The 17,726-nt window shown below is 34.4% G+C and overlaps 1 long non-coding RNA gene across 1 annotated transcript; it reads right to left on the minus strand.

The window, feature by feature from the left end:
• Nucleotides 1-13,456: 13,456 nt before the first annotated feature.
• LOC128286479 (uncharacterized) lies at nucleotides 13,457-14,577 on the minus strand. Its single transcript, XR_008277058.1, has 2 exons — nucleotides 14,484-14,577; nucleotides 13,457-13,758 (listed from the first exon to the last, which is right to left on the minus strand). It is a non-coding gene; the product is annotated as an uncharacterized LOC128286479 (long non-coding RNA).
• Between the last annotated feature and the right edge of the window lie 3,149 nt (nucleotides 14,578-17,726).

Here is a 17,726-nt window from a genome sequence, read left to right on the forward strand (position 1 = left end):
TCTCCAACATGCCCGTGTCCTCAGGCCGTGTAACTCTTTGTTTATGACGTCAACAAAACAAATTTAACCACACGGCCAGGCCAGACGCCCGTGTGCTAGGCCGTGTCCTCCACATGGTTGAGACATATGGCCATGTCTCTGCCTGTGTGACTAGTACTTAGGCTATTTTCCAAGCCTTTTGTTACTATTAATCCCTCACATCTTTACACACATCAAAGATATACATCATTGCATCATTTTAATGATTTAACAGACTTCACTAAGGTATATTCTTACTTTTAACATGCTATCATTCACTTATTACACATACTCATATAATATCAAATCTAGATACAACAATTCTATATTCATTGACCTTATCATTTGATGACCACTTTTACTAAACTTTCATAACCATCAATTTATCAAGTACCTTCAATCAACATCAAGTATTCATGTTCAAACATTATCAACTTATTTCCATATTATACATTTACCATGTGGCTAAGACCATTTCGATCGGTCAAGAAGCACCCATCATGCATATATGTCATAATACCAACCATACATATCCCACAAGCATAAACACATCACCGCATCACAAGCATTAGAACTTATCATGGATAATTAGGCTTACAAGCCACAATCATTACAAGCCACATCTCATGGCTATATACAATGAATCAATATAAGCCAATACATATGGCTAATCATAACAGCATCTATCATAAAACTAAGTCCCTATACATGCCACTCACTTGAAGACATTAAGATTCATCAATGCTCCAAAGGAGGTAGCTTAGTAGTGTGAGGTTGCCTCCGATGATCTCCAACCCCGAGCTAACCTGTCAACACTAAATAAATGGAAAACACGGAGTAACCATAAAGCTTAATAAGTCCATATGAAAATAATAAGCAAATTATCAACATGATTCCATGGAAATATAATCATAATTACACTTTTACTTATTTTCTGGTCATGCTATTTTCTTGGGTCATAGTTACTAAATTATTTATATCTGGAGCTACAGAACTCCAAATTAAAATCCATAAATTTTCCTTGAAACTAGATTCATATATATTTTTACCATAAAATTTCCAGAATTTTTGGTCTTTCCAATAAGTACAGTTTTATCTTTAAAGTCACCCCTATTTCGCTATCCAAAAGTTCCAAACCCCTCTACACTAAAAATTAATTATCTCTTCATACAAGATTTGGATAATGTTTCCGTTTTTTTCTTTAAAAAATAAACTCATTAAGGATTTTAAGCATATAAATTATAATCCATAATTATTTTTAAAAAAATTAATGATTTTTCCAAGTCAAAATAGGGGATTCTGAAATCATTCTGACCCTGTCTCATAAAAATCCAAATATCTCATAATATGAAATTATTTTTCTTACACCATTTTATTTATATGAAAACATACTAAATAAGCTTTAATTTCATATCTTATTCAACCTCTAATTCAATTTCCTCTCTTTTTAGTGATTTTTCAAAGTTGCACAACTGCTGCTGTCCAAAATTGTTTTATTACTAATTTCAGTTATTCCGTTCCATCTTACTGAAAGTTCGCTCAACTATCGAGTAAATTGCTCAAAAATTTCCACAAACATATATCTGCACTTATTCATCACATGGTCATATTGACATGTATTTTCACTTAGTCGATTTCCCGTTGAACTCATCGCAATAATAACAGATACACAGTTGCCTGCACATATTACCACCCATGTAACCGAAGATATCTGGTATGCATAGTAGCCTACACTTAGTACTACACATGCGACCAACAATCCAGTACACGTAGTAGACTGCACCTAGTACTACACGCGTGACCTAACCATCTGATACACGTAATAGCCTACACTTAGTACTACACACGTGATTGAAAATATCAGGTATGCATAGTAGCCTGCACTTAGTACTACACATGCGACCTAACCATCTGGTACACGTAGTAGCCTGCACTTAGTACTACACAGGTGACCTAAAACCATTTTAAACACATAGTAGCCTGCACATAGTACTACACATGTGTTCTCACAACGGATCATTCATATCTTTTCTATTTCGAAGGTCCAATCAGGAAATTCTTCACTTTTCAACATTTTGCCAATTCATCCATAATCAATTTCAATTCATAATTTACATCAAGTGATCACTCAATATGCAACCACATCTCATATAATAACAAAATTTTATAACATAAATAAAAATGATATATTATTTACATACAAACTTGCCTTCTTTTTCACTCTTTCACAAGTTATCCAACTTAATAAAACATCATGTTATATCAAACTCTCAATATATTCAGCTATCATATAGCAAGCCATCAATAATTGAACCATCCAACATTTTATGTGCTACTAGTCATATATCATTATTCGTACAATTTTTATATACCATTCTTTCATTACTTTTCAATATAGTAAATCATGTCATCCGTGCAATAATAATATAGAATTTTCAATTCAAATATAGCATCGCAATATTATTGACACACAAACTTACCTCGGCACCAAATAGCAAAAAGGAATCTAGCCGTCGATTTTCCATTTTTCACCCGATCTAGGTCCAATCCTCATTTTCCTTTATCTATAATATCACATTTATTCCAATTATTAGTTACATTATTTAATGTGATCCAAAAATCACATTTTGGCCAAATTACGTTTTTGCCCCTAAACTTTGTCAAAATTACACTTTTGACCCTAGGCTCGTAAAGTGATTTTTATTAAATTTTCTCACTCTATAGGCCTAGACAAACCATTTTCATAACTATAGCAGCCCCTAATTTCCACTAAATCATACCTTTATGACAAATTTTGTAACTTTTGCAAAACGGTGCTTTTTGACAATTTCACCAAAAATCACTTAGTAAAAGTCGTTTATTACACACCAAGCATTCATTTTCTACCATTATAAATCAAAACACATGCATCCCATCCATGGGTAAATTTGTAAACACAAGCCCTAGCTCAAAATATAGGTAGAAATGAGTAGATCTTGTTACGAGGATTTCAAAAACGTAAAAATCATTAAAAACTAGGCTAGAACGAACTTACAATCGAGCTTGGAAGCTTGAAAAACCTAGCTACGTCATCTCCATGCAAGTTTGGCCATGGTGTAGAAGATGGACAAAAATTGGCTTTTAATTTTGCTTTTAATTCATTTTAATTACTAGATTACCAAAATGCCCCTAACTTAAAAATATTCTATTTCACACATTTCATGTCCATTTTTGTCCAACAAATTATCCAATGGTCTATTTACCATTTAAGGGTCTCCAATTTAAAATTTCATAACAATTAGATACCTCTAACATTTAGAACTCAACTTTTTTACTTTTTACAATTTAGTCCTTTTGACCAAATTGAGTGCCCAAACGTCAAAATTTTCGAACGAAATTTCCCGAAATCATCTCGTAAAATTTTACTCCATAAAAATATAATAAAAATAAATTTTACTGTGTCGAATTTGTGGTCCCGAAACCACTGTTCCAACTAGGCCCTAATTAACCTAAAACATGCAAATTAACCATTTTTACCCAAAATTCAGCCAAGCCGAATACTTTTGGCATCTAATACAGCCATTATTGCTACAATTTCACATCAAATCCTTGTATTTTTACTATTTCAACAACTTAGTCCCTAAACGATAAATTCATGAAAAATCACTTAATAAAATACTTTTGCATAACAACTAATATCTCAAATTCATCATTTAAAATCTAAAATCAGAAGGTTCATAAAAGGAAACATTCAAAATCTTTAACAGTTTCAAAATCGAAGTTATGGACTAGCTGGACCTAGTTGCAACGATATAAAAAACATAAAAATTATTAAAAATGGAGCCAAAATCCCATACAATGCATGATATTTGTCCATGGCCAAAAGCTTCATCTCAACATCCATGGATATTCGATTTTGAAGAAGAAAACCAAAAAAAATGATAACAAATTAACCTTTTGTTTTTATTTTATTTTAATTTAATATACCAAATTACCATGTTAACCTTGGTTCATAAATAAATAAAACACCAATGTCATGCCCATAATTGTCCACTAACTCCTTAAATTGTCTAATTACCATTTAAGTCCCTTTTCCTTTATTCAATTAACCATTTAATCACTCAAATTAAATAGAGATCAAATTTTACATCTTTTATGATTTAGTCCTTTTTAATTAATTAATTATCGAAACGTTAAAATTTTTCAATGAAACTTTAATAGAACCTTAATGACACTCCATAAATATTTATAAAAATATTTATGACTCGGTTTATAGAAACAAGGTCCCGATACCTTATTTTTTAAAACCACTTAACCTTAGGGTCATACCACTTAAACTTAATAACTCGCTTATATAACAAAAAATCACTATATCAAAAACCTTTTTAAAACCATGTTTAACTCGTAAATATTAAATAATAATGTTTATGAACTTACTCGTCAGATTTGGTGGCCCCCAAACCACTATTTTGAATATCATTGAAAAACGGGTTGTTACAATACATGAGTACTTAGGAGATTTTGTGTTTAAGGAAAAAAAAATTTGCACCACCTTTGTTGAACAATCCATTGACATTCTAATGAGTTTTAGGAAAAAGGGAGATTGTTGAGAACTAATGTACTTGTTGTTCTTCAAATAGCTATGAGTTGGTCAAGTGAGTTGGCAAAATGTTGGCATTTATTCATGCAAGCATATTTTGCTTGAGGACAAGCAATAACCCAAGTTTATGGATGTGATAACTTTTGAAAAGAGTTATATTTTATGCCTTTTGACCTAGTTAATTACATGTACTTAAGTACATCTAGTTGCATTTTAGGACATTTCATTAGTATTTTTAGTATTGCAGTAAAACTTGGGCTGGGTTTAAATATTAGATGTTTTTTTTTACATTAAATATTATGTGCTTTTAATTGCTCATGGAAGGGTTGTGCTTTGTGGTGTTGACAAGTGTAGGATGAGGAACAAGAAATAAAGGAGTGAAGTTTTTTCGGGGCAAAAGGGTGGTTAGATTGCCAGCTCGTATGCCGTGGCAATGCTAGGAAGGTATTGAGTCAGCATTCAACACATATCAGTTTCAACCTAACTCTACTTGTACTAGATAAATCTGCCTAGAAAAGAGGAGAAGATAAATCTTGGGTTGTGGGAATTATCTTGTAAAAAGAAAAAAAAAGGAAAAAATATTTAAAAAGAAGCAAAGGAGGAAACCCTAGAGAACGAAAAACAGCGAGTAGAGATCCTTAGGAGAAATAGAAGGTAGTGGTTGAATAGAGACAGGAAGAGGAAAAACAAAGGTAACCCCTCTTAATCACCTCAAGACACTGCACAGGTAGAGTGTGAATTGGACAAGCGAACGTTTTCTTCTCGACATTCTTCCATTATTTCTAATCTTTTCATTCGTGAATTACAGTGATGAAAACAATGTTTAAGTTGAATTTTATTTGCCAACCTATGAGTTAAATATTATAGGGTTGGGATTACTTTGATGAAACTTTAATTGTCTTTAATGGTTAGAGTATAAATCTAAATTATTTTACTGTTTCATTCATTTATTTTATTATTTACAATGTATGTGAGTAATCCCTAGACATAGTCGACTGTGCAACAAACCCTTAAATTAATTTAAATTCTAAAAAGTTTAGATTAGTTAGACCGTGGTTGAATGATATGGGTAAGTACTCAACAGATACTTGTAACAGACTCTAGATAAAGAGCAGCGTTCATACATAAAGGAACAGTGCATGGGTACCATATTAAAGGCCTAAGACACAGGCAAGGTAACTTGAGGTTTCTGCTCTCGAAAGAAGGGTGCCACTTTAGAACTCTTCTGGACAGTAAGTTAAGTATGATTTTGCTGAGGCATTGCTGACAAGAAAAGTATATTCTTAGTAATCCCAACCTTTCCACTCAACATTGTGTAACCTTTATCTTTTGCCATAATATCTCTACCATAGCATTCTTAATGATTTATTTATTCGTTTGCATATTATTCACATAATTATTCGCATAATTGCCATTGCATTTTTACTTTTGCTTTGCCTTAACATTTTCCAATACTAGTTAGTATACATTTCACACTCATTTTTATTATTTTATCACTGTATACTTAACTCGGTTTTGCCATAACATAACATTGCTCGCACTCTATTATAATAACTTAACCAATTCTATATCTAATCTGATCATTGTGGAGACAAACTCACTCATCACTTTATTACTTGATTCGACTTGTATACTTGCACAATTTGCATATTATAATCACACACGACACTGACCACCTATAAACGCACTATCATTTATAGTTTAAATATAACACCAAAATATAAGAATTAAGATCAGCGGTGTCCGTAAATGCATGGGTCAAATTGTAATATAATTTAGTACAACAAAATACCTTGAAAGTATTCTGATGATCGTACCCAAGATAGGATGGAATAAATAATGAAAACATTTTTTACAATAATAAGACTAAGTAGTTGTAATTATTTTATATATTACTATTAACAATAAAATAAGTTACGAGATATAAAAATAAATAAATAGCGAAAAGAAATAACTAAAGAAAAATAAACAAACGAAATAAATCAATAAACCAATCAGGAATATTAACTCGCTTTAGGTTTTGTAATTAACTTCATATTAGAGTTTTAGGGTGGATTAGTCATTGATTAATCAATTATTACCTCCCAGTCTTTAATTTACTAATTGATTGGCTGATACTCATTTATCTCCCGACCTCACTTTCTCAACCAGGATAAATTACAATTTACTCAGTTCGACTTATCTCCCTACCTCGTCTAGCCTATGATAACTTATCAAGGTTGTCAAGCCTCACAATTTAAGAATACATAATTTATGCCAACTATTCCCTCTCGGGAAACCCTAAATCCTCCGTTAATCACATCCTTGAATTCAAGTCTAATAATCAATTTATCTTGAGAACAAGTGACACAAGAGAAATCCTTGATTTCAAGAATCTTCCGGTTCTTTAATGGGTGCCCAATTGAATTATTGATTATTCTTCACACAATAATAGATCCAAGATGGCCTAACCGGTCATGCCAAATAGTAAAAGTATGTAGTTCTACAAACTTCTTGTTTGTAGTAACATGTGTCTCAATTGCATTGATATGTATATAATATAAACCTAGTGAAAAAACAAGTAGTCTTTCCGAAGGATATTTCTTTCCACATTCAACATTTGTAATATATAGATATTCAATATTTTTTCTCATTCATAGTCTCAATATGATATCTTTTAAGACAAATATTTTTAAAACTCAATAAATTTCTTTGAGACTTGGTGGAAAATAAAGCATCATCAATGACAAATTTTGTACATTTATGTAATAATATAATAGCTCTTTCAGAGCCTTCAATAAGTTTTGAACTACCCAATACACTTATTGTCAAATTAGAAAAATATTTTTTATCTTTGAGTATCGTGTATGTTGTAGCACTATCTACAAGACACATGTCTCCATTAATTTTGATTTTGGGTCTAACAAAATTTTGTTGAATATTCATATTCTTCGTAAAAATAAACAAAATATAACATTATTTTTGGGGATTGACCTGATTAAGCAACTAATAAGTAAAAAATAGGAGAAGAAATTAAGAAACTAAACATACAAACTAAGTGGAAAAACCGACTATTTGACGAAAATGACCCGCACAAATGACCCAAGTTTAAAAACACTCACCTAAATAACCTGAAATGAACAGTAAATTTGGGTGGGGGACTTAAATGGCCGGCACTACCACGATTTATGTCTCAATCATCACCTAATAATATTGTCAGGTATTAAAATAATAATTTTTAGAGCTGAGGGACCTAAATGGTTGGCACCCTCCTTTTTTCCCAACTGTATTATACTGGTCCTTTTTTCCCAACTGTATTATACTGGTATACTTTACACCAATATTTGAAAAAAAAATTGGGTTGGGGGATCATTATGGCCGACACCACTTTTTTGAAATAAAAATAATATTTTTTTGGTGAGTGGCCGGCACCCACTTTTACCAGATAAAAAAAATTGGGTTGGGGGACTTTGATAACCAGCACTACCTTTTTCGAGATCCAAAATTTTTTTTTATGTTGGCACACTAATGGCTGACACCCTTGTACAGATTAAAAAAAATGGGTGCTAGGACACTGATTGCTGGCACCCACTTAGTCCATATATATAGAAGGTCTTGGGGGTGTGATATTGTAGTTGGATAGAAAAAAAATTTTCAGCATCCCATAAAATGGGAGTGTTTGGGAGTGTACTATCAAATGTGCATATCCATTTTGGTAGTGTATCATTAAATGGATGTGATGTACTAGGTCACCGGTGGGAGTGTTCAGGAGTATACAACTAAATTTCGGGGTTGAATTATATACTATCATTTTTTAACAGAGTTGAATTATATAATGTCACGTAAACCGCAAAGGTCATGTCGTCAAGGGTCGGATGACTTCTTCTGCCATAAATGGTGAACTATGTAGACCAGTTATTGTTAAAGAATATGGTGAGCGAACAAGGTCTACATTACTGAAATGTAGACTTTATTCAAGCAAAAGACGACTAACTATGGAGAAACTATTATTTAAAATGTTCGTATTATTTTTATTTCGTTAATCAATTTTAGTCCGTATTATTTGTTGGTTGAATTTTATATTTTCATAAATAAATTGTTCTAAAATGTTTGTATTATTTTAGGGTGCTGTAAAAATATTTTAATTGTATTTGTTGGTCAAATTTTATACTTTTGTATATAAATTTTATACTTTGGTATATAAATTTTATATATTTTCGCATATTAGTTTTTTAAAATGTACATATTTTCTTATATTATTATTTTGTAATATTATTTGTTTATATTATATATTTTGACTCAATATTTTGTACTCGTCTATGCCCACAAATAATTATGATAAAAATTCTAAATTTTTCATGTTTTTAGAATAATGACAAAATAAATATTTAAAAAATCAAAACTATGTAGATCCCGGTGACATCCCCAGCGCCGACATATAACGTTCAAGGTGCCTACGTCTTACGAGGGCATGTAGCTTGTTGAGGCATTTGTTAGTTCCTCGGGTCGATACTCAGTGTCCCTTCCGGTGTATTGAAGAAAGTTGTATAATCGTATACCCCACCATCAAGGGTGCTGGGGTATTTCGAGACTAGAGGTTTCGAGCCAAAAATATCATCAATGATAGGTGTAGGTGATTGCTGATGGAGCTCCGGGTGGTATGAGGAAAATTTGGAATGTACCGAATGTTGAGGCTCGAGGTCTTTATAACAACCCGTTTTCAGTGAAATCGAAACAGTGGTTTTGGGACCACAAATCTGAGTCAGAAAGAAAATTTATTTTAATATTGTTACATGGTCTGCCTCATGATAGGAAAGACGTATGAAAATTTCGATAAGAAAATTTTACCGATTTCATGTTTAATTATAGAAAGGACCAAATTGCATAAAATACAAAAGTTAAGTTCTAGTAGCTATAAGTATCAAATAGCTATGGAATTCAAAATTTGAGGTCCTTATATGGTAATTTGACCATTAAGAAAAGTTAGTAGATATTTATGATGATTCATCTATGGAAAATTAGAAAAAGAAAATGACTAAATTGGAAAGTTGAAAAATTAATGGATGATAAATTAATTAAATGAAGAAAATAATTTCATATCATCATCTTCCCCAAAATTTCTATGGAAAGCCTAGGAAAGAGAAAGAAAATCAAGCAAGCTTAATTGGGTAAGTAATCTTGTCCCTTTTTAGTAATGTTTATATTTTTGAGATCGGAATAACCTAATCTAGTTATTTTGGGGATCAATTTGTAAAGTTATCAAAGTATTAGAATTTTTCCATGGATGAATATGTTGAAATTTTGAAATTTATGGTTGAAAATGAAAGGTTATTGATAGATAAACACCTTTTGTAAAGGAAATTTCCATGAAATTGTGATTTAAGGACTAAATTGTAAAGATGTAAAAGTTATAGAGAAATTTCTAATTTTTGTGAAATATATGTGCTGTAAATGTTATATGTAAATTTTGGTTAGGCTTGGAATAAGGATTGAATTGCATGAATTTCATTTTCTGAGACTAAGGATGAAATCGTCATTTATAAAAAGTATAGGGGCAAAATGGTAATTTTGCCTAGGATGTGAATTGAATTAAATTGAATTAAATTGAATATGAAATGGATTAAATTGACATCAAATTCATTTATATAAATCTGGATAACTCAAATACAAAGTTAAATCGAGGAAAAGAAAAAGTGTCAGATTAGTAGATTTTTCTATACGAGTAAGTGACGACGTAAGTTCGTGTAACTAGATTCATATTAATATGTTTGGAATTGAATGTTGAAATTGTGTGAATTGTATAAATGTTTAATGTATGAAATTGATTACATGCCCGATATTTCCGGATAAGTAATAAGTCTCGTTGGAATAGATGAAATTCGATGGATACAGGATTTCCCGATTTGGTTGTGGTCATGTATATGTTACGGACACGCCATAGCTCTTACGAGCATCCTATTGTAAGCCCTCTCGAGCTTCCCGTTACATGGTTCTTGCGAGCATCCCGATCGCTATTGATCATGCATGTGTTGTGGAAATACCGCAGCTCTTTGTGAGCGTCCTATTTTATGATCAGTATTGATCCTGCATGTATTACGGACATATCGCAGCTCTTTATGAGCGTCCAATATAGGCTCACCTGAACTTCCTGATAAATGGCTATCCGGAGCTTCTTGATAATAGCTCTTTGGAGTTATCTGTTAAGCTCACAAGAGCTTTCTGTTCTAAACTCTCATGAGTTTCCCGTTATAGCCCGAATAACCTTCCTGTTACATGGCTCACATGAGCTGCCTACTATATGCCTCGAGAGAGTACTTCCTGATTATGTTCCTTAATTGGGTACCCCTGATTATGAGTTGACGGGTTACAGATTTGTACACTTCAAGCGTACTACATGTGTATCCATCGATATTAAAAATAAATTCAACAAGAATAGTTTTAACATGGTTGAATTGAACTTAAGATGATTGATTATAGAAATGCACATGTTATATGGAAATATGAAATGAAAAGCACATGATTATGAAAGTTATTACATGATGAACTCATCTTTGATTTTTGATGTTTACATGATATATATATGACTAACAAGTTTCTTAAGATCATATGTGTTTAGGCAAATGGCCATATTGGTTTGGATGAATGTTTGTATACTTATTTTGAATGTACATGATTGGTAAGTTAAATTATTGTTATACGAACTTATTAAGCATTTGAAATGCTTACTCAATTTTTTCTTTATTTTATAGTACTCGGAAGCTCGTAAAGGTTGGAATCAGTCGGAGCATCATCACACTATCCTTTAGCACGTTTTGGTATAAATAGCAAACTTATTTTGGTATAATGGCATGTATAGGCTAACTTGGCCAATGTTGGCATTTGAATGGTTATTTGTAATTTAGCCATTAGAATGGCTAGTAATGGTATATTTGGTGAATATATACTTGAGGTTATAATATGGGTAATATATGTCTGTTTGGTATGGTTAGATTGAATTATGGTAAACACATATATGTCTTTTAAAAAGGTAAGTTTGAACACATGTGATGATATATCAAGCATAATGATAATGTTGCCTTGGTTTTAATGCCTTGAATTGGTTGTTATATGTATGAAAGTATTAATATAGGAATAAGGAAAATTTTGGGTGAGAAATAAGGCTTGGAAATAGTATTATTTTGTCTACACGGGTAGACACACGGGCATGTGTCTCAACTGTTTGTGACACACGGCCATGCACACAGGCATGTGGTTTGGCCATGTGTCCCCTGCATCTTAAAAATAGAGAAACAAAATGTTCAGAATTGTTCACACCGGCAGAGACACGGGCATGTGTCTCAGCCGTGTGAAACACACAGTCCAACACACGGGCGTGTGTCTTGGCCGTGTGAATCTTGCACTTAATTTTTAAAAAATTAAATTGTCCACACAGCCTGGTACACAGGGGTGTGGTTGGCCGTGTGACCCAAGTTAGAGAGTTACACGAGTAAAGACACGGACTGGGACATGGCTGTGTGCCTCATATCGAATGCCCACATGGCCTAAGATACAGGTGTGCCTCTTCGCCATGTAAGCCACACGGGCGTGTGACCCCTGTATTTAAGAAAAAAATTTAAAATTTCACAAAAAATTTCCTGAGTTTTCGATTTAGTCCCAACTTGTTTTAAATGTTTAAATTGGGCCTCGAGAATCTAATTAAGGGACAATATGATTAAATATGATTGGTTTATAATTTGAACATTGTATGACATAAATTAACTGTATTTGTTCTGTAAACTCCAGTTATGCTCTGTAACCTTGTTACAGTCTTCGCCAAATATCTCCTCAAAAAAAAGGATTCAGATGGGGGTATGTGAGGTTTCCTCGGATGCTTCATGTTCGGGCTCAAGATCGATGTTTGAAGCAGAATCTGTGTTCCCGAATGGTGGAACTTCGTTACAACCCGGCCATATTTCGGTCCTACGCCATCGAGTAGATTGTGGTTGTGGGTGTTCTAGGATCACCATGTTTTAACCCTGGTAAATGTATGGCAACCCATTTTTGAAGTATCATTTTGCATAATCATGTGAAAGAATGAACCTGATGTCCGTGACAAACAAGAGGGGTCGCCTCTCATGTCGGGCGTTCCACAGAAAGATATACGAAGCGTGTTGGTTCTGTAACACCCCGAACCCGAGACCATCACCGGTGTCGGACACGAGGGGTTAACAAACCAAGTTCACTTGTTTTGCCCACCAATTTGACATTTCCAGTCAGGCTGGAAAACTGCGTCACCGTCGCTTTAAAAATCATATCTCGAGTTTCAAAACTCGGAAACTGGTTTCGTAAATTTTCCCTGAATTTAGACTCATGTATCCATCCATGGATTTATTTCTAGAATTTTTGGTCGGGCCAATTGGTACAGTTTATTAGTTAAAGTCACCCATGTTACAGGGATTGACTGCTCTGACCTTCGCGCGTTACAACTTGAATATCTCACTGTACAGAACTTTAATACTGGTGACGTTTGTTTCTAATGAAACTAGACTCAAAATGAAATCTGTAAATATAAGGCATGACTCCTAATTCTTTCTGGATAATTTATAGCAAATTTTTAAAGTTGCGACAGGGGACCCAGAAACCGTTCTGGCCCTGTCTCACAATAGCTTTAATATCTCTTAACATGTAACTCCTATGACCATTTCGTTTCTTCCATATGAAAATAGACTCATCAAGGTTCATTTACATAGCTTATTCACTATTTAATACCATTCCTACAAATTTTGGTGATTTTTCACATTCACGTCACTGCAGCTGGCAGCATCTGTTTTAAGGTAGGTCTTACCTATTTGGTAGTCTCCATGAACCAACTAGTCTTGCCATACATAGGTTCATATATGATCATTTTAACCATGCCAATGGCTGATCATGTGACCAACATTCCCATTTCCAATCCATGGTCACATCATGACACCAAATATATACATATACAAACCGCAAATAGTCTAAGTCGATACTTCACTTTTACGAGCCATTTTCGCATGGCCGTACACAAATACATCACAACATATTTAACCAACAAGGGGTAGTCCTATACATGCCATTTCAAAGTTCAACCAAAAATTTATACCAAAATAGAGACGTTGATAGTGTGGATGACTTCGACTTTATTGATCCCGAATCCGATTGCTATCGAGCGAAATCTATAAAACAGAGAGCCAAAGTAACGGGGTAAGCATTTTTATGCTTAGTAAGTCTCAAGGAATATAATCAACTCTAATTACAGCAATACATTCACATAGCCAAATTCGTCATTTCATTAATACACATTCTTACTTCACACTTCATCATTATATACTTTCACAAAGTATCAATCAATTCAATAACTGAAATTCATTAGTCGATTGAGCGAATGTTGCTCAAACATGTCGACTTTCCAATGCACATATAAACGTACCTTATTCTTTGGGCTTCTCGAGTGTACTAATTGAATTTATTATAGCAACCAACACTCACCTCCAGCCCAAGATTCTTCGGAATATAACTGGATATAAGCATGTGCACAAATGCCTTCGGGTCTTAGCCCGGATAGAATGACTCGCACAAATGCCTTCGGGTCTTAACCCGGATATAGCCGCTAGCACAATTGCCTTCGGGTCTTAACCCGGATATAATTTCCAGCATAATTGTCTTCGGGGCTTAGCCCGGATATCATTCAATTTCTCATGCACACATACATCAATAATCATTGGACATACATATTTCATTTTCGTTACTAAGGCTCAAACACAATTATAATCATTAGCATAATCGCCTTCGGGACTTAGCCCGGGTAGAATTCGAATACTCATACACACATAAATCAATAATCAATACATCCATATTTCATTCCACATAATTCAATTAAGGTCACTTCTTGAGGACTTACCTCGGATGTTGTCGAACGGCTTTTACGGCTATTCGATCACTTTTTCCTTCCCCTTGTCCAATTGTGGCCCTCTTAGCTCTTGAGCTAATTCAAACAAATTCAATCTATTAAAACCTCATTGTGCTAGCTTATGGCCGAATATGACAAGGAGTTTAAATGGTCATATGGCCACTCTTTAGCTTGAATACACAATGGTCATGCACATTTTATACTACATCAAGCAATTCAATACAATTTATTCGAGCATCAAGGAAAAGCTAAGGCCTTCAATAGGCTACCCAAGGCGAATATTCATGTACATGTTGAGGCCAATTATGCACTTAATACCTCACAAAAACAGCATGCATTTTACTAGTTAATGCTTTGCATATTGTTGCTCAAAACTTATAATATAGCATCGAGCACTCATATGTGTGCTAGGTAGAATGTGCTTGCAATTTCACATTCATTCTTCAACATCTTCTTCTTTAAACAAACATATTCATCACTTAGTTCATAACCAAACATCATGTGCAAACATATATATACATATATGAGCATGGCGAATTTCAAGGTGTCCATAGCCATCCAAAACACAAATTTTAACTAACATGCAAGAAGCATGAACCATGCTTATGAATGCATCATGGCCGAATATGACAATCATGCTCCTTTTCAACTTCAATCATGATTAAACAAAAAGAAAACTCAAAATCTTACTCAAGAGTAGACAATCCATCATTGTATGCATCATCATCAAGCTTTACACTTAGCATGCAATGGCTTTATCACCATAACAACTTTGCATATTGTTGCTCAAAACTTATAATATAGCATCGAGCACTCATATGTGTGCTAGGCCGAATGTGCTTGCAATTTCACATTCATTCTTCAACATCTTCTTCTTTAAACAAACATATTCATCACTTAGTTCATAACCAAACATCATGTGCAAACATATATATACATATATGAGCATGGCCGAATTTCAAGGTGTCCATAGCCATCCAAAACACAAATTTTAACTAACATGCAAGAAGCATGAACCATGCTTATGAATGCATCATGGCGAATATGACAATCATGCTCCTTTTCAACTTCAATCATGATTAAACAAAAAGAAAACTCAAAATCTTACTCAAGAGTAGACAATCCATCATTGTATGCATCATCATCAAGCTTTACACTTAGCATGCAATGGCTTTATCACCATAACAACTTTGGCCAAATACCATTTCCATGGAATAACAAGGATTTGAGCCATGGCTAACATGCACATCAAGTTAGCAACCAAAACATGCATGAAACTCCTAACACAACCTCATACATACCTTAATCTTGATGCAACCTTAGCCAAATCTCCTTCTAGATCTCTTCCAACCCAAGCATGAAGCAAAAGTCCTCCCCCTTTTTCCTTAGTATTTTCGGCCAAGAAGTGAAAATGGATGAACACAACAAAAAATTTTTTCTTCCTTCTTTCTCAACTCACGGCAAGGGGCATCCAAGCTCATCTTTCTTTTTTTTTTTTCATTTTTTATGCTTATTTTTATTATAATACTTCCTACATGACTCACTAGCCAAACATGGTGGAAACATGTTTTCCCTTGCCCATCATGCCCACCTTGGCCGGCCATTATAGTCAAATTTGGGGAATTTGACATGCAAGGACAACATTTTCCTAGTGTGCATCAATAGGCCTCTTCAACATTTGCCTATCTCATTTCTAAGTTTTCTCACACAAGTCCTTTTAGTGAAATTCACCTTTATAACACTAAATCAATCATCATAAAATGTCATACATGAGCACGCACATATTATAGGTATCAAAATAAATTTTAATTATTTTTATGCTTCGGTTTTGTGGTCCCGAAACCACATTCCGACTAGGGTCAATTTTGGGCTGTCACAACTCTCCCCCACTTAAGAAATTTTCGTCCCCGAAAATCTTACCTGTAAATAGGTTTGGATATCGCTCTTTCATAGAGTTCTCGGTCTCCCAAGTAGCTTCTTCTATCCTGTGCTTGAGCCATAACACTTTCACTAGCGGAAACCGCTTGTTTCGCAACTCTTTCACTTCGTGATAGGATACGAATCGGTTCTTCCTCATAACTCATATTAGCTTGAATTTCAATTTCGATGGACTAATCACGTGCGATGGATCGGATCTATAGCGTCAAGCATCGAAACATGAAAGACATTGTGAACCTTTTGAGTTCGGGGCAAAATCAAACGATATGCCATGGACCGACTCGCTCGGATATCTCATATGGCCCAATGAACCTCGGCTCACTTACCCTTACTACCGAATCGAGTATCTTTTTCCAAGGCGATACCTTGAGAAACACTTTATCACCCACGATACTCGATATCCTTACGCTTCAGATCCGCAGACGACTTCGACGATCGGAGGCTATCTTCAGACTTTCACGGATTACTTTCACTTCTGCTCAAAGATCCCTAATCAAATCCACCCGAAAATCTTGCTTTCACCAAGCTCACCAAAACAATGGTGTACGGCATTTACGATCGCACAAAGCCTCGTAGGGTGCCATCTTAATACTTGATTGAAAGTCGTTGTTGTAAGCGAATTCAATCAACGGCAAATACCGCTCCCATGAACCACTAAACTCGAGGACGCAACATCTTAACATATCCTCAAGTATCCGAATTATCCGCCGGATTGACCATCGGTTTGGGGGTGAAAGGCGGTCTTGAAATGCAACTTGGTACCCAAAGCTTCTTGCAACTTTTTCCAAATTCGCGAGGTAAATCTCGGATCTCTATCCGACACGATGGAAATAGGCACCCGTGTAATTTCACAATCGAGAAACGTACAATTCGGCTAATTTGTCCATTGAAAATCCAGACGACGGGACAAAGTGGGCCGACTTAGTCAATCGATCTACCACGACCCAAACCGCATCCTTCTTACTTGTCGACAATGGCGGTCCGGATACAAAGTCCATTGTGACTCGATCCCATTTCCACTCGGGTATCGTGATTGGTCAAGTAATCTCAAGGCACCGATGTTCCGCTTTCACTTGTTGACATATTAAACATCTCAAACAAAGTCGGAGATGTCTCGCTTCATACCATGCCACCAAAACCGACGCGTTTCAAATCATTGTACATCTTCGTACTCCCTCGTGGATTGCCATTCGGCTACAATGGGCTTCATTCAGAATTATCAAAATGAGTTCAATTCTTTGGAACACATGACGACTTTTGAACCTCAAACAATCGTCATCATCGATTTGAAATTCC

The sequence above is a fragment of the Gossypium arboreum genome, chromosome 13 (genome assembly GCF_025698485.1).
Source record: "Gossypium arboreum isolate Shixiya-1 chromosome 13, ASM2569848v2, whole genome shotgun sequence".
Classification (NCBI taxonomy): domain Eukaryota; kingdom Viridiplantae; phylum Streptophyta; class Magnoliopsida; order Malvales; family Malvaceae; genus Gossypium; species Gossypium arboreum.